The following is a 25,579-nucleotide window of genomic DNA, read 5'->3' as shown; positions in this document are numbered from 1 at the left end:
GCTGGAGCATGTGGCATATGAAAATCACAAACTCTCTTTTTAAAAAGAATGTGTTCTGGTTCACATTGGTGGACTAAGAAAATTCATTGACCTCCTTTCTCACCCAAAGTACTTTCTAAATGATACTAAAGGAGCACAAAGGTGTAAACCCATAGCCACAAAGAGAACGGGAAGAAGCCGTTAGAAGGTGAGTGATTTCAATAAAAGTCTGTTGACTTACAAACCACAGCAAAGGAAACCACAAGCCAAAAGGGGGTTTCAGCAAAGGAGAAAACAGACCTGCCTGATACTACCCCAGAAAAACTCAGTTTTCAGAAATAGTGGGTAAAACAGAGGGTGGAAGAGGTGGGTAGAGCTGAAAAGCGGGGTATTAATTACAGGTCAGTATATGTAACATAGACTGCCCTCCCTCCTGGCTCTCCATGTGAGCTGGCCTGAAGCCACCACTAGGTTCAAGGCAGTAAGAACGTGTGTGGGGAGAAGTAGGACAGTTATCATGGGTGTTAAAACCTCACTCTTGCAAGTCAAAATCCCCCCACCCCATTCCCATGCACACACTCTAAACTTTGACCCTTCAAGCACACCATTTACAAGATCAATCCACCTGTTGAAGGGCTTGCAAACAGCCCTTCTATTACCTCATTCTTTTACATATAACCATAGATCACTGGAAATCCAATACACCAAGAAAGGCCAGCACACAAAATAAAGTGAGTAAGCAAAATAGCAGAAAACACGACACCATGCAAATAAGACAATTTAGGGAAAAGATACAAACTTAAAAAAGAAAACCTATTTGATACCCTCGAGAATCACTTGAGGATATTTGGTAACTACAAGACAAAAGAAGAGTTATATCTAAAAGGAATAATGAGATAAAAAAAAAAGATCCCTTGGGAATTACATGATTACTTAAATAAAAAATTCAATAGACAGCTTAATGGCAAACTTGAGAAATCTCCTAGACTATATACTAAATGTACAGTATGTGAGAAAAAATAAGATATATAGATGATTGATCCAGGAGATCTACATGTGGACTAATAGAAGTTTCAGAATGAGAAAAACAAAACTGGAGGGGAGGAAATTATCAAATAAATTATATAAGAAAATTTCCCAGAGCTAAGGGGACACATGAATCTTCGAAGTATAGGAATCTACTCAGTGTCAAGGAGAATGAACTGTGAAATGTTAGAAAACTGAGGTTAAAGAGAAATTCGTAATAGCCTCCTAAAAAGACCCTCCCCCTAAAAAGGTAGCCTACAGAAAAGGAAGGATCAGAGTAACATCAGATTCATCAGCAGCAGTGTTGGATGCTAAAAGACAGCAGTGAAAATGATTTTCGATACAAAAGTCCTATTCCCAAACTATCAATCATGTTTGAGGGAAAAATGAAAAACTGCAAGCTTGCAAGGACTCAGTTTACCTCCCATTCACTCTTTCTTGGAAAGTTACTAGCAAAATTTGGAGGTAAGTCGAAGAGAGAAAGCCCACTGGATCCAGCAAATGGTAAATCCAACTCTGGAGAGCAATATGGGAATCTCAGGCTAATTCTATCCAGCAGGTCTAGAAAACAACCTGTCTAAATGAGAGCAAAATGGAGATCTAATGAGAAAGAGGGAGAACCAATAGAAGAGAAAGTGCAAACATGAGTTTTGGAAAACCTGAAGATATGATGGAGGCACACACTCAGGAAAGGCAAGAGGACATCAGAAACTCCAATAAAATCAAGCACAGATAACTTTATAAGAAAGACTTAAAATATATATTACACACACTGAAAGATGGCATGATTCTGACAAAATGACAAAGGAAGAGAATCCATTTGAACCTGATTCTAGACACAGTCTCCTTTGTGTATCACAGGAGTTGTGACAGTGAAACCATAGAAACCACTTGGGTCTGCGGTAAATAATTTAGCAAAGGGATTCCCTGGTGGTGCAGTGGCTACGAATCTGCCTGCCAATGTAGGGGACACGAGTTTGATCCCTGCAACAAAGACCCAACAGAGCCAAGAATAAATAAATAAATTTATTAAAAAAAATAATAATTTAGCAAAGTCCTGATGATGCAAATCTTTTTCATTATAGTCAACTTTGGAAAAATCACAAAGAAAGACATCTCTGGTGACAGAGAAAATGTAAATTAAACTTGACAATGCAAAAATAATGGTACAACTGAATGAGAACTGAAAGTGGAAGAGGGAAAAGGATAGTGGAGAAAGGGGTATGAATGCTCATATCTCAGCTATGGTAAGGAGGTAAGAGATGCTGACTAGATTGATAGACCAGTAAAGAGAGATTTAAATGTGATTTAGAAGTGGCAAGACCAAAGATACGGAAGCAACCTAAGTGTCCATCAACAGATGAACGGATAAAGAAGATATGATTCTCACACACACACACACACACACACACAATGGAATGAACTTGGAGTGCATTATGCTAAGTGAAATAAGTCTGACAGAGAAAGACAAATACTGTATGATATCACTTATATGTGGAATCTAAAAAATAAAACAAACTAATAAATATAACAAAAAAAGGAGGAGACACAGATACAGAGAACAAATAGTGGTTACCAGTGTGGAGAGAGAAGGGGGAGGGGCAATATAGGGGTAGGAAATAAGAGGTACAAACTATTATGTATAAAATAAGCTACAAGGATATATTGTACAACACGGGGAAGATAGCCAATATTCTATAATAACTATAAATGGAGTATAACCTTTAAAAATTGTGAATCACTATACTGTACACCTGTAACTTATATAATATTGTATGTCAACTACACTTCAATTAAAAAATAAATTAATTTTAAAAAATTATAAAAAAGAAGTGGCAAGACCAATGGAAGTGGAGAATAACATCATGTTGTTAGTGGGAAAATGTGATAGATAAATTCTCTTTCTTAGAAGAAAATCAGTATATAACATGTAAAATTGATTTAAAAAATTAATTGGCAATATGGAGATAACGCCAGGAATGGCTTACAGCATTTAGGGAGGGGAATAAGAAGGGGAAAGGGTAGTTAGTGTTGGGAACTGTTCATTTTCATGTGTGTTTCTAAACTATTTTATTTGTAAGCCATGTGCTGGTTATTGCTTTCATAAAAACAAAACAAAAAAGAAAGTTATGAAAGGAGCAAGTGCACTGTGACAAGCTCTTTTACTAAAAACAAAAATAAAAATTGAGCCTGGATGAAATGTTGTCTTCTGAGTCTCTGGATAACTCTGGAGGAATAGTGAATTTTGTATAACTGGATTTATTTATAAATTTATTTATAAAAAGGAGGGAGCAAATGCAGTGTATGGAAAAGAGACACATTTTTTTCCCAACAGAAAAATTAAGCACTCATTAGGACGTAATGACAGGATGACATTCTGGGGTTTGGAGGGTAAGCACATCCCCTTCATTACCAAATCAAAGATTTTCCAGTATCAAGAGGGACTCTTTTCTCTCTCCTGGATTCTCCCTGCACACACCTCCTCCTTCCCCCACCCCACAAGCCCCTTCATGACCTTAAATAAAGATGAAAATTGAAAAGGTTCCCTAGTGCTAATTGCATGTTCTCTAATTTCTAATTTCCTCAAGATTGCTGCCTCCTGGCTGTTTCATATTAATATCTCTCAAAATGTACAGCAAGTGCACATTTGAATACCCAACTAGGTACATTTCCCAGAATGTTTTTTTGAATGGGTTAGTTGTGGGAAGGTTGGCAATATACTAGTGACTCGATGATGGTGCAGTAATGTTACCCACAGCCTGGGTAACATTACTGCACCTTGTGTTCACAGAGAAGGCTGGTTCTGAGTTCAGTTACATTCGCTAGCAATTTAAACGATAGCTGCTGTACTAAAATCTAAAATAAATTGCTTTTCTCCAGAAGCCATGTAAGCTTTTGTACTGCAACTTAGCAGAGCTGCTGGTTTTATCTCATCTGAAATTCAAACAGGGTATAAAAGCTGGGCCTCTGAACTCCTGTTTTTACCTCCAACAGCATTCTTCTACATTCTAGGGCTCTCCAAAATTTCTATCCTGGAACCAGGTTTATAGGAAAGCAACAAACTATTTCCATTTTTTATGCAACTCATCATTTGGTTTTTGTTTTTCTATTTCAACCTCACACTTTGGGCTGTTTTGAAAGAACTGTATTACCGGGGGCAAGATTTTTTCTCCCCATTTTGATGGCTAGAAAGCTTCTCTGCCAACATGGGCCAAGCCAAGCGTGGAGACATCGGCACCCAAATGAATGCATGTACCTCTGCGATTCTGTTCAAATTTACCTCCTTCCCTTCTATCCATGGGAAGAGGAAAGAAACAGCCAGTGCTCAGAATCTGAAGTAGAAATTCTGCCTTTCCCTACCCTCACTTCTCCATGAGTTTTGCCCAAAAGTCCATGGACTCAAGCTCACAACTATTTCCCCTGAGCACATTCAGACCCAGTGGCTCTGAAGGGACACAGCTGCCTCGGCATTTCTCCGATAGAGATGGCTTCTGACCCTTAGATGTCTTTCCACAAATGCAATTAGAATAGTTCCCAATGTTCACTACATTCTTTCAGATTTAACAAGGCAACATAATTAACACTGCTATTTTTCTGCCAGTCAACAAGAGAAAATTGCCCTTCCAAGAGATTTTTCATGTTTACAAAAATGATCCATTAATATGTTTCCCTTTCAGATGTTTTTCTTCTATTGAGGTTGAAAGAGCTTGGTTTGGGGTATGCTATACGGTATGTACTCAGCAGCATTTCTCTGAAAGGGGAAATTTCTTTATGCCCATCAAAAATAACAACCAGAAAAAAAAAAAAGAAAAAGAAAGAAACAAAATGAACACTTTAGATCAATTCAGATTCAAACTTAGAGCCACTGTGAAGTCAAGGAAGCTCTATTTCTTTCTATCACATGCACAGAGCCATGCCAAGGGGGTAGATGTAATGTCCCTATTGAATCATGTGAATCCCGCAGTTCTGCTGTAGGAATTCTCTGAGCTTTGATAACCAGAGACTAAGTATACTGGTTCTCCACCGGGATCCTCAGGGGGAACTAGGAAATGGAGTGGGGGAGGGTGCTTTTTTCAATGTCCCAGTAATTGGGGGGCAATACTGATATCTGGGGGACATTCTAAGTGTTGCTGAAAGTTCTGCAGTGTGTTATCTCCACACAACATAGAATAGAACTGCCTAGAGAAGACAAAATGAGCTCATTGCCCTGGGTCCCGTGTTTTCTCATTTTGCAAACCCTGGGCTCCTGACAGACAATCAGTAACTGAAGGAATCAACTAGTGGTTTAAAGAAGGTATTCCAAAAAAAAAAAAAAGAAGGTATTGATTCAACAAATACATATTAAGTTCCTCCTGTTGACAGTACAATTAATGCAATATATACATCAGACCATTTCCCCTCTAAGGAAGCTTAAAATGTCATTTTCTCCATAAAGTCCTTCCTAATGACCTCAGCTATAACTAATCTCTAGGTAAAGAGAAAAAATAACCTATTAGGGTTGTGGATACTGGAACTAAAAATTCTTGGGTTCTAATACAGATTCTGCCACTGACTAGGCTTGTGACCTTGGACTGGTTGTTTAATCTCACTGTGTCTTGGTTTCCTCATTGGAAAATGGGGATAATATTGCTGTTTGGGGATTAAATGGAGTTATTAATGATATAAAGTCATCAGAACAGTGCATGACACATAGTAAGTGCTCAAAAAGCACTTACTATGGTATATATATTTATAATTTTTAAAAAGAGTTTTATATACATAATTTTAATTGAAATCATGGTTGAGATAATTGCAGGTTCACATGCAGTTGTAAGAAATAATACAAAGAGATCCTGTGTATATTTTATCCAGTTTCCTCCACTTTGAAAAACCATAGTATAATAGCACAACTAGGATTTGACATTAATACAATACACCAATCTTATTCAGAATTCCCCCAAATCCCAGTTTTACTTGTACTCATTTCAGTATATGTGTGTGTGTGTTTGTGTATGTATTAAGTTCAATACAATTTTATAATCTGTGCAGGTTTGTGTATCCACCTCCAAGGTCAAGATACTGAGCAGTTTTATCACCACAAGGATCCTTCATGTTGTGCCTTTATTACCTCACCCACCTTTCACCCGGCCCTCCCTCACCTCCATCCCTAAGCTCTGGCAATCACTAATCTGTCCTCCATTTTGTCATTTCAAAAATGTCACTTAAATGGAATCAAAAACTATGTAATCTTATCACTTATATGTGGAATCTAAAATATGATACAAATGAACTTATTTACAAAACAGAAACAGACTCACAGACATAGAAAACAAACTTATGGTTACTAATGGGGAAAGAGAGGAGGGATAAATTAGGAGTTTGGGATTAGCAGATACAAACTACTATATATAAAAATAGATAAAATAGGTCCTACTGTATAGCACAGGAAACTATATTCAATATCTTGAAATAACTTATAAATTTAAAAGAATATGAAAAAGAATATATATATATATACACACATATATAGCTGAATCACTTTTCTGTAACACCAGAAACTAACACAACATTGTAAATCAACTGTACTTCAATTTTTAAAAAATTGAAAAACAAGAAACCCTAAAAAATAAAATATATAATTTATTGGGATTGGCTTTTTTCATGCAACACGACTCTGGAGAATCACCCAAGTTGTTGATTGTATTAATAGTTCGTTCCTTTTGATTGCTGAGTAGAACTCCATGGGTACCACAGTTTATTTAACCACTCATCTGTTAAAAACATCTGGGCTACTTCCAGATTTTGGCTACTATGAATGAAGCTGTTATGAATATTTATGTACCAGTTTTTATGTGAACATGAATTTTCATTTCTCTGAGATAAATGCTCAAGAGTGCAATTGCTGGGTCATATGGTAGTTGTATGTTTAGTTTTGTAAAAACCTGCCAGATTTGTTTCCCAGAGTGGCTGTACCATTTTACATCCCCACTAACAAAGTATGAGTGAACAGTTTCTCTGCATCCTCACCAATATTTGGTGTTGTCATTAGTTTTTATTTTAGCCATTCTGATAGATGTGAAATGATAGCTCATTATGGTTTTGATTTGCATTTCTCTGATGGCTAGTGATGTGGAATATCTTTTAGTGTGCTTATTTGCCATCTGTACATCTTCCCCAGTGAAATGTCTGTTCATGACTTGTGCCCATTTTCTAATAGGATTGCTTGCTTTTTTAATGTTGACTTTTAGGAGTTCTTTACATATACTAGATACTAGTCCTCTGTGGAATATGTAGTTTGTAAATATTTTCTTCTAGCCTACAGACTGTCTTTTCATTCTCCTTACATGGCTTTCACAGAGAAAAATTTTAATTTTGTTGAGGTCCAATCTATCTATTGTTCCTTTTATGGATTTATGCTTTTGGTGTGAAGTCTAAGAATTCTTTGCTTAAACTCAGATCCCAAGAAATTTCTCTTATGTTTATTTTTTCTAAAATTTTTATAATTTTACACTTTATGTAAGTCTGTAATCCATTTTGAGTTAATTTTTGTATAAGGTATGAGGTTTAGATCAAAGTTATTTTTTTGCCGATGGATGTCTAATGCTCCAATACCATTTGTTAAAAGGCTGGGGTTCCTTCATTGAATTGCTTTTGCTCCTTTGTCAAAAATCATCTGAGCATGTGTGTGGATCTATTCCTGGGTCCTCCGTTCTGTTCCATTCCATCCCCTGCCAGATGCCACATTGGCTTGATTACTATGGCTATATAGTTAGCTTTAGTATTAGATAGAGTGATTCCCCCCTACTTTATTATTTTTTAAAAACATATTTATCTATTTATTTATTTATGGCTGTATTGTGTCTTCTTTGCTGTGAGCAGGCTTCTCATTGTGGTGGCTTCTCTTGTTGCAGAACACGGGCTTAGGTGCGAAGGCTTCAGTAGTTGTGGCTCGTGGGCTCTAGAGTGCAGGCTCAGTAGCTGTGGCACATGGGCTTAGTTGCTCCATGGCATGTGGGATCTTCCTGGACCAGGGATAGAACCCGTGTCCCCTGCATTGGCAGGCAGATTCTTAACCACTGCACCACCAGGGAAGTCCCATACTTTATTATTCTATGCTATGATTGTTTTAACTATTATAGGGCCTGTGTCTTTACATATAAGTTTTAGAATAAGCTGGCTGGAATTTTGTTAGGAATTGCATTCAACCTTAGATCAAGTTGGGGAGGACTTGCGTCTGTACTATGTTGAGACTTCCAACATTTATTGGAAGGTCTTCTTTGACTTCTTTTATCAGTATTTTGTAATTTTCAGCATACAAATCCTGTATGCATTTTGTTAAGTGTATATCTAGTATTTCATTTTCTTTGGAACAGTTGTAAATGGTATTGAGTTTAAAATTTTGGTTTCTGCATGTTCCTTGTTAGCACATAGAAATACAATTAATTTTGTGGATTAATTAATTGCTGAACTCACTTATTAGTTATGGGAGATTTTTGTTGTTGTTGTAGATTCCTAGGGTTTTCTAGGTAGAAAATCCTGTCATCTACAAATAGAGCTAGTTTTATTTTATTCCTTTCCAATCTGCATGCCACCTATTCCTTTTTCTTGCTGTATTACAGTGGCTAGAACTTCCAGTACCATATTGAATAGAAGTAATGAGAGTGAACATCCATGCGTTGTTCCCAATATCAGGGATTCTTTTTTTTTTTAAATTAATTTTTATTGGAGTATAGTTGGTTTACAATGTTGTGTCAGTTTCTGCTGTACAGCAAAGTAAATCAGCTATACATATACATATATCCCCTCTTTTTTGGATTTCCTTCTCATTTAGGTTACCACAGAGCATTGAGTAGAGTTCCCTGTGCTATACAGTATGTTCTCATTAGTTATCTATTTTATACATAGTATAAACAGTGTATATATGTCAATCCCAGTCTCCCAATTCATCTCACCCACCCCCACCCCCAGTATCCATACATTTGTTCTCTACATCTGTGTCTCTATCTCTGCTTTGTCAATAAGATCATCTATACCATTTTTCTAGATTCCACACACATGCATTAATATATGATATTAGTTTTTCTCTTTCTAACTTACTTCAGTCTGTATGACAATCTCTAGGTCCATCCACGTCTCTACAAATGACCCAATTTCGTTCCCTTTCATGGGTGAGTAATATTCCATTGTATATATGTGCCACATCTTCTTTATCCATTCATCTGTTTATGGACATTTAGGTTGTTTCCATGTCCTGGCTATTGTAAATAGTGCTCCAGTGAACACTGTGGTACATGTGTCCTTTTGAATTATGGTTTTCTCTCAGTATATGTCCAGGAGTGGGATTGCTGGGTCATATGGTAGTTCTATTTTTAGTTTTTTAAGGAACTTCCATACTGTTCTCCATAGTGGCTGTATCGATTTACACTCCCACCAACAGTGCTAGAGGGTTCCCTTTTCTCCACACCCTCTCCAGCATTTGTGGTTTGTAGATTTTTTTGATGATAGCCATTCTGACCGGTGTGAGGTGATATACCTCATTGTAATCTTGATTTGCATTTCTCTAATAATTAGTGATGTTGAGCATCTTTTCATGTGCCTCTTGGCCATCTGTATGTCTTCTTTGCAGAAATGTTTATTTAGGTCTTCTGCCCATTTTTGGATTGGGTTGTTTTTTTGATATTGAGCTGCATGAGCTGTTCATATATTTTGGAGATTAATATTTTGTCACTTGCCTCATTTGTAAATATTTTCTCCCATTCTGAGGACTGTCTCTTCGTCTTGCTTATGGTTTCCTTTGATGTGTAAAAGCTTTTAAGTTTAATTAGGTCTCATTTGTTTATTTTTGCTTTTATTTTCATTACTCTAGGAAGGGAGTCAAAAAAGATAAAAATATGGAATGCTTCACAAATTTGTATGTCATCCTTGGGCAGGGGCAATGCTAATCTTCTCTGTATCATTCCAATTTTAGCATATGTGCTGCTGAAGCAAGCACTCAGGGATTCTCTTTATCAAGTTGAGGTAATTCAACTCTATTCCTAAACTGCCAACAATTTTTATTATAAATGGACGCTGGATTTTGTCAAATGCTTGTTCTGGGTTAATTGATATGATCATATCATTTTTCTTCTTTAGCTTATTGATATGGTAGATTACATTGATTCATTTTAAAGTACTCAAACATCCTTGCATACCTGTATTAAATCCCCTTTGGTCATGGTACATAATTCTTTTGCACATTGTTGTACTTGATTTGCTAATATTTTGTTGAGTATTTCTGTGTCAAAGTTCACAAGAGATATTGGACTGGAATAGTCTTTCTTCCTCCCTCCCTCCCTCCCTTCCTTCCTTTTTGTGGTCTTTTACTAGGCTCATAAAATGAGTTGGGAAGTGTTCCTACCTCTTCTATTTTCTGAAAGAGATTATGTAAAATTGGTATTAATTCTTTTCTAAACATTTGGTAGACTTCTCCAGTGAAACTGTGTGGTCCTGAGGAGTTCTTGGGGGGAAAATTTTAAGTACTAACTCAACTTCTTTAATCGTTACTCAAGCTGTCCATTTCATCCTGGCTGAATTTAGGTGGTTTATAATTTTTGAAAAATTGATCCCTTTCTTCTAAGTAGCTGACTATGTGAATATGAAATTGCTCACAGTGTACCCTTATTTACTTTTTAATGATTGTAGGATCTGTATTTATATCCCCTATTTCATTTCTAATGTTGGCAATTTTGTTATTGTCAGCCTTGCTAATCATTTATCAATTTTATCAATTTTTAGAATACCCAACTTTTTGCTTCATTGACTTTATATTTTTCCTGTTTTAAATTTTATTGATTTCTGCTTTTACCTTTATTATGTCTTTCTGTCTGCTTGCTATTGGTTTATTTTTCTTTCTTTTTTATACTTGAGGTAGGAACTTAGGTTATTAATTTGAGGACTTTCCTCAATTCTAATATCATATTTAGTGGTATAAATATCCATCTCAGCACTGCTTTAGCTGCAGCTTACATATTTTGATATATTGTATTTTCATTTTCATTCAGTTCTATGTATTTTTTAATTTCCTTTAAGAGTTACTCTTTGATCTATGTTTAGAACTTTTTCTGTGATCTTCTTGTAATTGATTTCTAGTTAGATTTTATTATAGTCAGAGAACACATTCTGCATGATTTCAATTTTTAAAACTTAAAGGGTTTTTTGTGACCCAAGACAAGGTATATTTTGGTGAATGATGCACGAGTGCTTGAAAAAAATGTGTATTCTGCTATTATTGGATGGAGTGTTCTATATATGTCAATTAGATACTATTAGCCAATTGTGATGCTCAGATCTTCTATATTCTTGCTGATTTTCTGCATAGTAGATCTATCTATTGTTGAGATGGGGCACTGGAGTCTCTAACTACAGTTGTCAATTTCTCTCTTTCTCCTTCAACTCTGTTAGTTGGGTTGTTTGTTTTTGTTTGTTTTTTCCCCATGTACTTTAAGGCTCTATTGTTTGGTGTGTATATATTTAGAATCATTAAGTTTTCTGGGTGGGTTGATGCTTTCATCATTACATAATATCTCTGTTTGTCTCTGATATTTTCTTTGCTCTGAAGTCTACTTTTATCACATATTAATATAGTCTCTCCTGCTTTTTGAAAATTAATAATTGTATGGTATACTTTTTTCTATCCTTTTTCTTTCAACTTACCTAATCATTGACTTTGAAGTGAGTTCCTCATAAGCAGCATATAGTTGGACTGAGTTCTTTTATCCACTCTGTCACTCTTTATCTTTCAATGAATGATTTAGATGATTTACATTTAAGATCATTATTGATAAGTTAGCACCTCAGTCTATTATCATATTACTTGTTTTCTATTTCTTTTCTCTGGTTCTCATTTCCCTTATTGGAGGGATCAGACTTCTCTGATGTTGCCAGCAATACTCCCATTCAATCAGGAAAAAAAATCAACCTCCCTAGGCTTCCCCCTGTCATTGGGTTATGAGTTAGGAAACACCTGGTCTGGGTGGCTTCTTCTCTTGGGAGGGAGGACTCTAGACACTCTGCTACTATGCTGTTCCTCTAGCCCTGGCGTCTCAAACCAGCTCACCTTTTTCTTACCACCTTTCAGAACTCTCATTTGGTTGCCTCTTGCTTCATTTCTAGAGGAGGAGGAGCAGGAAAAATGGGTTTACATCATCTTTGCTGGGCTGGAATCTCTGCTTACTATATTTTTAATTGTATGTTTCCATTCAAGTCTCTTATGACCCTTAACCCTTTTTGACCTTATACTTATTTGTGTACATCCACAGATTCTAAGATTTGAAACTTCTTGAGAATTTCTCTTTGTATATTTTACAGTGCCTTGAACATAGTGGGTTCTCCCTATGGATGAATAAATGAATGAATGAATGCTTATGTATATTTTCTTTGGGGCTCTACAGTGGAGTAGACCTACATGTTAAGTGCCCACCCCTGTAAATGGACACAGGAGTAACAGGGAGAATCTAACTCAGTGTGATTTACTGAAACGTGCCTAAGAACATATGCTGACTTAGTCATCAGCTCCCTCAGGTCATCACACTCATTTTTCTGCTTCCAGCAGATCAGAAAATGTGGTAATGCTGGGGTAGACCTCCCCACCATCACTTCCTTTATTACTCCCCTCAAGCCTATACCCTGAACACACACCCACACCCACCCACACCCACCCACACACACACACACACACCTCAAGCACCCAATTTTTCAGAGAAGGTAGTAAGTCAAAAGGGGGAACATGTCACATTTTCTTTCTAGAAATGAAACTACTACATCTCCAATAAAAGATGAGTATGCAACACTGATACCTGATAACAAATGCCACAGAACAATGTTGCTGGGAAACCCCAAATTTTTAGAGCTCACAGAAACATCACTAAAGATTGCATGTAAGAGATAGAGGGCCCCAGGCAGGGAATGCAATGGAATGTAAGGCCAGGTCCCTGCTAAGGCTCAGAAGTAGGAGTGATGAAACAGCAAGCTGGAAGAGACCTTGGGCAACTGAGTTCTCCCACTGAGCGGAAAAGAATTAAAAATAAAGGCTTTAGGATGGAAAAAAATTGGATGTCTGACCTCCCATTTAACTACTGGAATCATGCATTGTTATCAATTGGTATGAGCTCTTGGTCTTTTAAGATCCCTAGGCACTCATACCTCATGTTTGCTGCACATGTGTATCTCCATTTTGGTTTTTGGTTTTTGACAAACAGAAGTTTACTTTTAATGGAGTCAACTCCACAACTCTTTTCTTTTGTGATCTTTTCTTTTTGTCTTTAAGTTTATAAGGTTCTCTCTCACTGTAGTTGGGATAAATGCTCATTTCTCTTCTAGCTTTCTAATGATTGATTTTATACATTTATTTCCTTAATCCAGCTGGAATTAATTTTAGGGTATGGTGTGAGGGAGACTGTAATTCTTCCAACTTGAATGTATTCTTAATAAGAAAGAATAAGGCTTACTCTCTGGTCCAGTGAATGGACCCCTAGGCAGAAAACCAAGGTGAATCCAAGGCCTACTTCAAGTGTTACCTTCTCTCAAAGACCAAAGTCCTGCATTGCCTGTTAGCCAATTCCTGGAAATAGTTGCCTCATACATCTTATCTAATTTTATAGCTCTTCGTGAAAGGAGGTCAAGACTGGCACCAGATACTTAATTGCAGCTAACAGCAGAAGTCCTTAATTCTCTACAATCACTGCCTTTGAAAACTATAATGCTTTAATATCTTTCTTCACTACCATCTCCAATACCTGAACTTTACAAATGATCCTATTTCCCCAACTACCCACTGCTCTACAGTACACATGAATGATGGATAATACTTATCAAGTGAATTACCCAGCCTTCCTTTTCTCACTCCTTTCCTCATGTTCTTGGATCTCTGATTGACATCTAATGTCTCTGCTCCAGGAACAGAGGAGGTCAGATGAGGAGACAGGGGAAGCTCAAATTACTCCACAATTTTTCTTTTCAAAGCTCTGAAGATCAATTGGGTAGGATGAATTTTACAATGAGATCTGGAGGTTACATAAACATTTCAGTTGGTCTAACCCACCGGCTTCCAGCAGCATCACCACAGCTAGCCCTTTCCTGGAGGTAATTACGTATTGGTTGTACCCTATACAATCGGCCCTCTGTATCCACAGGTTCTGTATCTGAGGATTCAATCAACCATGGATCAAAAAAAAAAAAAAGAAATCCAGAAATTCCAAACAGCAACAGTTGAATTTGTTGCACACCAGCAACTATTTACATAGCCTTTACACTATTGTACAATGAACTACATCTGTCTCTGTGATAGAAGCTGATCTCAGCTCATCAAAGAGCTTATCAAGACCAACAGCATTTAGTAATGACACTGGCTCCCAAATGCGTCTGGATTAGAATAAACTTTCTTTGTACCATTTTTAGCTTCTATACATTTGAATAAAGGTGAACCCAGAGCTAAATGAACTCTGAGAAAAAAAATTCAAAAAAGTTAAGATTAAGCAGTGTTCCTTTTTGGAAGTAGGGGAGGATAGTTGCTGAGGAAAGTTCAAGGATTACTCTGCTGCTTTTCAACTTTTTATTATTGATTTTATCTTAAAGGCAAAACACAATACCTAGCTAAGGATTTAAATACGGATAAACAATCTAAATAGGCTGCAGTTAAGTACATTATTCTTCAAAGATCACCTCAGAAAAGAGAAGGTAGCTCCCAACTTGTCACAATATATATGTTTAAGAAAAGCAAGTGTGAATAGCAGCTAAGGATGGGGAGCAGGGAGAGGTAGATTAGAGGCATCAGATGCTCCCTTTCAGTTTTGCTGAGGTTTCCAAATGGTTTGTATATCTAGCTGACCAAAGTGGTACAATTTCTTTTCTTAAGTTTATCAATCACTCTGCACATTAATAAATTATAGCTTCACCTCAAGTTTAATTTTACAATGTGCATTTGACCACGTTTATTTTGCCCATGTGTATTTGACAATCTCTCAGGGGTGGAGAATTTAAATGATCACTTTCCAAAGCAAAGAAACAAAGGCTGACACTTTGTGTCAACAGAAACCTTAAGAAAACAGCAATCTTGAGAAATGATGGAAGGATAGATGGATGAATGGATGGATGGATAAGACAACCACTAGGTTCATTCTTTCTACTTATTCGACATGTTTTTTTGGAGTGCTACCAGGCTAGGGTACGGAGGTGAACAAGGTAGAAACAGTTTCATTATGGAGCTTACAGTCTACCATAATAGACAGAATGGAGGACTCAAGATAGGCAAAAATGTCTAATGTGTCACCTAAAGAAGGTAACCAAAATGAGTTACCCAACAACTTAGCATGGCTGCTATCTGCAGTTATATACATGCCAGGAAAGATGAGAAAAGGCCTACAACCTCTGCTGGACATGCTTTGGAGACCAAATAAGTTTGGATCATAACCATCCCTATAAATTCCTACCTGTACCCTTCACACACAAGAAATTACCAGGAGGCATCACTATCACAGATCTCCCAACAAGAACCCATTAATACCACCCAAACAGATAAAACTGTCTTAGGCTTGTTTTTGACTTTTTTGTTATTGTTGTTGTTTAGAGAAGACCTAAATCAGATGCAAAATCACCATATTTCCCTTCAAGGACACTCATCATAAAAGCTGCTAGTGTACCTTTTTTGGCATATAAAATCATATTTGCTAAATCATTTATCTGTTTTGCAACACAATTCTATTTTCATCTAGCAACTGCATGAAGCCAATCTATTGGGCAGAAAAGAGGAATGAAATATTTACTGCAGAATCACGAGGTGTATTATATATCATTCAATGGAATGCAAAATTAGCAAGTATTAGCCTTGCAACTTGCTTGGCCATGTAACTGACAGATTTTCCTGTAAGGAGGTCTCCAAAGTACCATCCAATCTAGAGTTTAACAATTTCCAGGCCCTTATCCTGCCCTTCCTGCTGCAAGTTGCACACATGGAATCAGTTATCCACAAGAAAGCCCAGCATGGGGGGGCGGGGGGCTGTAAATAGATTATGATCCTAATTTGCAAAAGACTTACAGTTTTCAAGTGTCCCTGATTCTACCTAAACGAGTTGCTCCAGCCTGTGCATGACAGCTGTCTGTAATGGAGCTAGATAGCCCTTCTTTCTTTTTAAGTACAAGATTTACCATTTGTTTTTTCTACTCTTCTCCAAACTCTTTTAGTCTCAGACATATTAGTGATACAATAAATAACTTATTGTTTTCCATCTTTAGGACTTTTGTACTTATTGGTAATATAGAAACCTGTTTTGGGTCCTAAAAACAAAATCATGTGAAAACTTTCCTCTGTAACATAAAAATACAGCAGTAATCTGTCAATGATAGTAACGATGATAATTAGATACTGACTTGTGCTGGGAACTGTGTTACGCTCTTTTCATTCATTATCTCATTAAATCCTCACAATTCCTGTATGACTTAGATTATGCCCTGTAGCCCCTTTAAGCACTTTCATACAGAATTCCACCCTCTATTTCAAGCATAGCCAGAAACTGGCAATATAGGAACAAAGGGAAATGATTCTGTCCAGTTGGGAAAGAAAAACACCACAATCCTCATTAAAACTTAGGCATTTTAGAAAGAGGCCAAAAAAAGCTGTTCATTATGATTATGGAAACAAGATCCGCTCACTGCACTGATTTGAAAATTACAGCAAAGCATTTTTAAAAATTTATTTATTTAATTTTTGGCTGCGTTGGGTCTTCATCGTTTTGTGCAGGCTTTTTCTAGTTGCAGTGAGCAGGGGCTACTCTTCGTTACGGTGCATGGGCGTCTCATTGCAGTGGCTTCTCTTGTTGCGGAGCTCTAGGTGCATGGGCTTCAGTAGTTGTGGCTCGCGGGCTCTAGAGCACAGGCTCAGTAGTTGTGGCGCACAGGCTTAGTTGCTCCACAGCATGTGGGATCTTCGCGGACCAGGGCTCGAGCCCGTGTCCCCTGCATTGGCAGGCGGATTCTTAACCACTGCGCCACCAGGAAAGCCCGACAACAAAGCATTTTTTAAATGCTTTAAAATGTAAAACACAGTGAAATGCACATAATTGAACAATAAGCTATTATACTAGGATTTAAAATACTTAAAATTATATCCTCCATCACCTAAAAATATAGTTGCTAAAAACACTTGCTTTGTATGTAGAAACTTGTCTTACTTGCTTTGCTTCATTCTCTGCAATTGTCTTTAATATTTTCTTAACTCTTTGCGAAATGTGAAAGACACTGTGGAAATGTTTTCAGTTCAAGTGCCCAGTGGCAGAGTGTGGCTCACACTGATGCTATGATGGCCTTTTAGCACTGGCAAGGTCTGAAATGTGTAGCCCTCATGTTGACTCTCAGTGTGCTTTTCAAAGTATCTACCCGTGGTTCTCACATTCTACGGAACATATCTGGAAAGTGTCTTAAGGATTTTCCTGTATATCATTTTCTCAAAATTTTTGTATTGAGTTTTGGTATCATAAATCTAAATTTTTGTCAACTGAACAGTGGCTAGATCTGTATTTTAAATCCTAGTATAATAGCTTATTGTTCAATTATGTGTATTTCACTGTGTTTTACTAACATTTCAGGAAATTGGTTGGGGAGTTGGATCGACATATTAAACGTTATCTTTCTTCTCATTTAAAATGATGGGAAGTTGTCTCCTAGAAAACATTGTTGGGTAAAACATCTGATCATCAGGTACAAATTACTCACATCAAACAAGGGATACCTTTATTTTTCCTAGCATGTTCCCTATCCTTTGCTCGCTTCTTTCTTTCCATTCTATTTTTACACATTTTCTCATTTAATTCTGACAACATTACAACGTAGCTAGTATGACCCTATTTTAGAGATGAGGGCACTGAGATTCAGGGAGGTCTGTCATTGGCTGTATTCCTTTCCTGCCTGTGGTTGCTGTAACAAATTACCACAAACTTAGTACTTTTAACAACAGAAATTTATACGCTCACAATTCTGGAGGCCAGATGTCCAAAATCAAGGTGTTGGCAGAGCCCTGCTCCCTCCAGAGGCTCTAGCAGAGATTCCACTCCATGCCTCATCCACCTTCTGGTGGTTGCTGGTATTTCTTGGTGTGGGGCCACCATATCACTCCAATGCCTCCAAGGTTGCATCTCCTCCTCTTCTGTGTGTCTCAAAGCTCACTCTGCTCCTCTCTTATAAGGATACTTATATGATAGCATTTAGGGCTCCCTGGAATAATCCAGAATGGTTTCCTCATCTCAAGAGCTTTAACTTAGTCACATCTGTAAAGAATCTTTTTCCAAATAAGGTCACATTCACATATTCCAGGAATTTGACATGGATACTTTTTTAGGGACCATTTTTCAGCCTAACACACTGGCTCAGTGTCACCCAGCATGATGACATGGTGTAGATGTTCAGATGTAGGACTTGCAGATTCCAGAATTCATGTGCTTTCTGCTCCATGTGTTGTCTTCCATGATATTGCAAGACCTATCATCTCTGTCTCTCCCTATATCTCAGCCTCCCCTCCATCTGCCTTACCTCAGAGCAGAGTCAATATTCTGCTCTCCCAGCTCCAGGGCCCTTTCCAAGGAGAATCTGAAAAGGCTGAGCTTCCCATTAACAAATTCTATCACACACTCTTGGCTTCCTTTCCAATACTCAATCAGCTTCCTGAGTCTAGTTCAAGGACCACACTGGATCACAAAAGCAACCTTGCTTTGAGGAAATAACAATTATCTCTTTCCCACTGATACTGATTTTTTAGTGTCCCCATAATATGACAGAAAAGAATGCTAAATATCATCCTCTTTCTTTTTCTGAACTTGTTGTCTGCTGTTACTTAGGGAATGAAAATGGAGAGAAAAAGGAAACCAGGCTATGTCTCTTAAATTGTCCTAGAACACACGGTATGAAGGTTAGTCAAAGCCAAGTTGCTTTTTGTCAAGAGATTGCTTGATCTAGAATCCATGTAGGAACTGATGATGTTTCCACCTGCCTAACACGTGGGCCAGTAAGGATCTGCAAAGTGCTATTCTGTACAAATATTTCTCATTCATTCTAGGAACCAGCATTCACATTTACACAGACTACCTGGAATTCAATGTAACTTTTCTTTTCACAATCTACCTAAATATTATACTATATTTTATATAAAATAAAGAAACTGACTCATTGTATGGCCTATTTACAAACCCCTCGCCATTCAAGTTGTCATTCGAATTACATCTGCATGCATCGTAAATCAGACAAGAAGATTTCATCATTTTTACTTAGATAGACATATATTTAAAAGAAATTAAGAGGGGAAAATGAGCTCATATTTTCCTTACTATTTTAAGATTTCTAATGTTCTCTATTCTTACCTGAGGATCTGAGTTTTCATCTATTATTTCTTTTCATCCTAAAGAACTTCCTTCAACATTTCTTGTGATATAAGTTAGTATGCAGGCAATAAATTTTCTCAGTTTTTCTTTAACTGAAAGCAACTTTCCCTCCATTCTTTTTGTTTTTTCCTTTGAGTTACAATATTATACAATGAAATGTTTCAGGTGTACAACACAGTGCTTCACAATTTTTAAGATTATATTCCATATTACAAAATATAGGCTATATTCCTTGTGCTGTATCTTTGTAGCTTACTTATTTTATTTTTTTTATTTTTAATTTAATTTTATTTTTTTATACAGCAGGTTCTTATTAGTTATCCATTTTACACACATCAGTGTATACATGTCAATCCCAATCTCCCAATTCATCACACCACCACCCCCCTACCACCACTTTCCCCGCTTGGTGTCCATACGTTTGTTCTCTACATCTGTCTCTCAATTTCTGCCCAGCAAACTGGTTCATCTGTACCATTTTTCTAGGTTCCACATATATGTGTTAATATACAATATTTGTTTTTCTATTTCTGACTTACTTCACTCTGTAGGACAGTCTCTAGATCCATCTGCATTTCAACAAATGACCCAATTTCGTTCCTTTTTATGGCTAAGTGATATTCCATTGTATACATGTACCACAACTTTTCTCCATTGTATATCTTTGACTTCCTTTACATAGACTAGTTGACCATAGGTGCATGGGTTTGCCTCTGGGCTTTCTATCCTGTTCCATTGATCTATATTTCTGTTTTTGTGCCAGTACCACATTGTCTTGATTACTGTAGCTTTGTAGTATAGTCTGAAGTCATGAAGTCTGATTTCTCCAGCTCTGTTTTTTTCACTCAAGACTGCTTTGGCTATTCAGGGTCTTTTGTGTCTCCATACAAATTTTAAGATTTTTTGTTCTAGTTCTGTAAAAAATGCCATTGGTAATTTGATAGGGATTGCATTGAATCTGTAGATTGCTTTGGGTACTATATTCATTTTCACAATATTAATTCTTCCAATCCAAGAACATGGTATATCTCTCCATCTGTTGGTATCATCTTTAATTTCTTTCATCAGTGTCTTATAGTTTTCTGCATACAGGTCTTTTGTCTCCCTAGGTAGGTTTATTCCTAGGTATTTTATTCTTTTTATTGCAAAGGTAAATGTGAGTGTTTCCTTAATTTCTCTTTCAGATTTTTCATCATTAGTGTATAGGAATGCAAGAGATTTCTGTGCATTAATTTTGTATCCTGCAACTTTACCCAATTCATTGATTAGCTCTAGTAGTTTTCTAGTGGCATCCTTAGGATTCTCCATGTATACTATCATGTCATCTGCAAAGAATGACAGTTTTACTTCTTCTTTTCCAATTTGGATTCCTTTTATTTCTTTTTCTTCTCTGATTGCTGTGGCTAGGACTTCCAAAACTATGTTGAATAATGGTGACAGTGGACATCCTTGTCTTGTTCCTGATCTTAGAGGAAATGCTTTCAGTTTTTCACCATTGAGAATGATGTTTGCTGTGGGTTTGTCATATATGGCCTCTATTATGTTGACGTAGGTTCCCTCTATGCCCACTTTCTGGAGAGATTTTATCATAAATGGTGATAAATTTTGTCAAAAGCTTTTTCTGCATCTATTGAGATGATCATATGGTTTCTCTTCTCCAATTTGTTAATATGGTGAATCACACTGATTGACTTGCTTATATTGAAGAATCCTTGCATCCCTGGGATAAATCCCACTTGATCATGGTGTATGATCCTTTTAATGTGTTGTTGGATCCTGTTTCCTAGTACTTTGTTGAGGATTTTTGCATCTCTATTCATCAGTGATATTGGTCTATAATTTTCCTTTTTTGTAGAATCTTTGCCTGGTTTTGGTATCAGGGTGATGGTGGCCTCATAGAATGAGTTTGGGAGTGTTCCTTCTGCAGTTTTTTGGAAGAGTTTGAGAAGGATGGGTGTTAGCTCTTCTCTAAATGTTTGAAAGAATTCTTCTGTGAAGCCATCTAGTCCTGAACTTTTGTTTGTTGGAAGAATTCTAATCACAGTTTCAATTTCATTACTTGTGATTGGTCTGTTCATATTTTCTATTACTTCCTGGTTCAACCTTGGAAGGTTATACCTTGCCCATTTCTTACAGGTTGTACATTTTATTGGCATAGAGTTGCTTGTAGCAGTCTCTTAGGATGCTTTGCATTTCTGCAGTGTCTGTTGTAACTTCTCCTTTTTCATTTCTAATTTTATTGATTTGAGTCCTCTCCCTCTTTTTCTTGATGAGTCTGGCTAATGGTTTATCAATTTTGTTCTCAAAGAACCAGCTTTTAATTTTATTGATCTTTGCTATTGTTTTCTTTGTTTCTATTTCATTTATTTCTGCTCTGATCTTGATGATTTCTTTTCTTCTGCTAACTTTGGGTTTTGTTTGTTCTTGTTTCTCTAGTTCCTTTAGGTGCAAGGTTAGATTGTTTATTTGAGAGTTTTCTTGTTTCTTGTTTCTTTTATAGCTATAAATGTCCCTCTTAGAAGTGCTTTTGCAGCATCCCATAGGTTTTGGATCATCATGTGTTCATTGTCATTTGTCTCTAGGTATCTGTTGATTTCCTCTTTCTTTTCTTCAGTGGTCTATGGTTATTTAGTAACGTATTGTTTAGCCTCCATGCATTTGTGTTTTTTACCTTTTTTTCCCTGTAATTCATTTCTAATCTCATAGCGTTGTGGTCAGAAAACATGCTTGATATGATTTCAATTTTCTTAAATTTACTGTGGCTTGATTTGTGACCCAAGATGTGATCTATCCTGGAGAATGTTCTGTGCGCACTTGAGAAGAAAGTGTAATCTACTTTTTTTGGATGAAATGTCCTATAAATATCAATTAAATCTATCTGGTCTATTGTGTCATTTAAAGCTTCTGTTTCCTTATTTATTTTCATTTTGGATGATCTGTCCATTGGTGTAAGTGAGGCGTTAAAGTCCCCCACTATTATTGTGTTACTGTTGATTTCCTCTTTTATAGCTGTTAGCAGTTGCCTTATGTATTGAGGTGCTCCTATATTAGGTGCATATATATTTATAATTGTTATATCTTCTTCTTGGATTGATCCCTTGATCATTATGTAGTGTCCTTCCTTGTCTCTTGTAACATTCTTTATTTTGAAGTCTATTTTATCTGATATGACTATTGCTACTCCAGCTTTCTTTTGATTTCCATTTGCATGGAATATTTTTTTCCATCCCCTCACTTTCAGTCTGTCTGTGTACCTAGGTCTGCAGTGGGTCTCTTGTAGACAGCATATATATGGGTCTCATTTTTGTATCCATTCAGCAAGCCTGTGTCTTTTGCTTGGAGCATTTAATCCATTCATGTTTAAGGTAATTATCGATATGTATGTACCTATTACCATTTTCTTAATTGTTTTGGGTTTCTTTTTGTAGGTCCTTTTCTTCTCTTGTGTTTCCCACTTTGAGAAGCTCCTTTAGCATTTGTTGTAGAGCTGGTTTGGTGCTGCTGAATTCTCTTAGCTTTCGATTTCTCCATCGAATCTGAATGAGATCCTTGCCAGGTAGAGTAATCTTGGTTGTTGGTTCTTCCCTTTCATCACTTTAGGTATATCATGCCACTCCCTTCTGGCTTGTAGAGTTTCTGCCGAGAAATCAGCTGTTAACCTTATGGGAGTTCCCTTGTATGTTGTCATTTTTCCCTTGCTGCTTTCAATAATTTTTCTTTGTCTTTAATTTTTGTCCGTTTGATTACTATGTGTCTCAGCATGTTTCTCCTTGGGTTTTTCCTGTATGGGACTCTCTGCGCTTCCTGGACTTGGGTGGCTATTTCCTTTCCCATGTTAGGGAAGTTTTCGACTATAATCTCTTCAGATATTTTCTCTGGTCCTTTCTGTCTCTCTTCTTCTCCTTCTGTGACCCCTATAATGTGAATGTTGTTGCGTTTAATGTTGTCCCAGATGTCTCTTAGGCTGTCTTCATTTCTTTTCATTCTTTTTTGTTTATTCTGTTCTGCAGCAGTGAATTCCACCATTCTGTCTTCCAGGTCACTTATCCGTTCTTCTGCCTCAGTTATTCTGCTATTGATTCCTTCTAGTGTAGTTTTCATTTCAGTTATTGTATTGTTCACCTCTGTTTGTTCATTAATTCTTCTAGGTCTTGGTTAAACATTTCTTGCATCTTCTTGATCTCTGCCTTCATTCTTTTTCTGAAGGTCCTGGATCACCTTCACTAACATTTTTCTGAATTCTTTTTCTGGAAGGTTGCCTATCTCCACTTCATTTAGTTGTTTTTCTGGGATTTTGTCTTGTTCCTTCATCTGGTACATAGCCCTCTGCCTCTTCATCTTGTCTATCTTTCTGTGAATGTGTTTTTTCTTCCACAGGCTACAGGATTGTAGTTCTTCTTGCTTCTCTGATGTTTGTTGAATGATTAAGTAAACCCTGAAACTTTTGAATACTTGAAATTATTGAGTCTACCCCTAACAAAAGGGAGGATTTATCAGTTTTATTTCTGGACTCTGTAAATCTGATCTTGGATAATACCATTATTTAGTATTAAATATTAAAATATTAAATACTTAATACTGATTAAGCATTATTTTATATTACATATTTTGTCTTTCAAAAGTATAGTTTTACATTTGTATTCAGTGTTATAATTAAAGTTACAGTTATTTAAATATCACTTTTAATTGGTTTCAGTATTAATGGTCAATTTCTTAATATCATTTACTTCTGTTACTTAATTCTTAAGTTTGTTTTCTCTCACCTAGCCCAGTGCTTCCTGAATCTTAATGCATGTAAGAATCTCCTAGAAAAACTGTTAACACAGAAATAGCTGCATTCCATCCACAGAAATTTAGCTTCAGGGGGTTTGGGGTCAACCTGAGAATCTGTATTAGTTTCCAGATAATGTTGATGTTACTGAACCCTGAACCACACTTTGAGTAGCACTGACCTGGCCTATATCCTTAAGCCATTTCCCTAGTAAAGAGGTTTTATGTTTTCTTTTTTCTTGCATATTTGAGAATTTCTTTCTGTTACTTTTCCAAGTGAAAGACAACTTGACTATATTTACCTTTCTTGGGTACACTCCTGTAAACTGTTCCAAGCAAATTTTTATAGATTTTATAGCAAGAGCACCTATTATATATGTGTGAAATTTAAAAACAAAAAAAAGGGCAGTCTGATTGTTGCTCCTTTGTAAGGTAAATTGTTTTCTTTGCCAGCATATTTAAAGGATTTTTTCTTTATTATTGTAATTTTAAAAGAAAAAATTGCCAATTTGTAATGGTATGGAACCCTTTTGATTAATGTTGCCTGGAGTATGGAAAGTCCTTTCAATTTGAGTTCTGAAGCTTTCTTGGTTTTGTTTTTATTTTACCCCAAAAGAACTTTTATTAATTTTTGTTTATTCCTTGTGTTCCAATTATTGCTGCCTCAGGAACATCTATAATTCTTAGATTTTGTCTAGTGTTTAAGTCTATGATCTCTGTCTTCTCTATTTTTAATCTCCATTTCATTAATTTTTATTGTTCTTTTCTTCTTCATTTTGATAGAACATAACAATTTTCCTTCAACAATAGTGATATACATATATTTTAAATGATAATTTTTTTTTCAGCTTCTAATGCATATTCTAACTTGGCATTCTGGTTTCTTTACCATGTTTTCTTGACTAACCTGTCTCTTTTTCTAATCATCCTGCTTTCTTTTAGTCTAAACTTATTCTCTTGTTTATCTTTCTGTATCTTAAAGTTATTGAGGATGTTGAACTTCTAAAAATTCTTTCATATTCCTGTGGCAAATCATCCTGGGAGGTCAACTGTTACTCTGAGTCTCTCAGACACTGTTCTCTTTTTTGTGTCCATCATGATTTTTAGATTTTTAGTTTATCATGAAAAAGCCAGTGTTTGTTAAGAAAGAGATGACGATTGTCTTTACTTATGTGTCTTTACTTGAATCCCCTACTGGTGGATCATAAGTTAGTTTACAGAACTTATATTCCAATTCCCAGTCTCTAGCAGGTTTTCCATCTAGTGGAGCTCCTTGGGTTTATGTAGAATCTTCTAGCTCCACTGCCTATATCTATGTCCAATCTGAATACAGAAAAACAAACAAACAAACAAACAAAAAACCCCAAGAATCCACAAGGCCCCCTTCACTTTTAGCATAGCTATGGAAATTTAACTATGACAGA

General features: G+C 36.4%; 1 protein-coding gene and 1 non-coding gene across 16 annotated transcripts in view; both read right to left on the bottom strand.

Moving 5' to 3' along the window:
* The window catches only part of FHIT (fragile histidine triad diadenosine triphosphatase), a 1,448,428-nt gene that overhangs the window by 891,762 nt on the left and 531,087 nt on the right, over nt 1–25,579 (bottom strand). The gene's annotated exons all lie outside the window — the stretch shown is intronic.
* LOC117200724 (U6 spliceosomal RNA) lies at nt 9,870–9,976 on the bottom strand. Its single transcript, XR_004482386.1, has one exon. It is a non-coding gene; the product is annotated as a U6 spliceosomal RNA (small nuclear RNA).

Source organism: Orcinus orca, chromosome 10 (genome assembly GCF_937001465.1).
Source record: "Orcinus orca chromosome 10, mOrcOrc1.1, whole genome shotgun sequence".
NCBI lineage: Eukaryota > Metazoa > Chordata > Mammalia > Artiodactyla > Delphinidae > Orcinus > Orcinus orca.
This window is presented reverse-complemented; position numbering and strand designations above follow the sequence as displayed.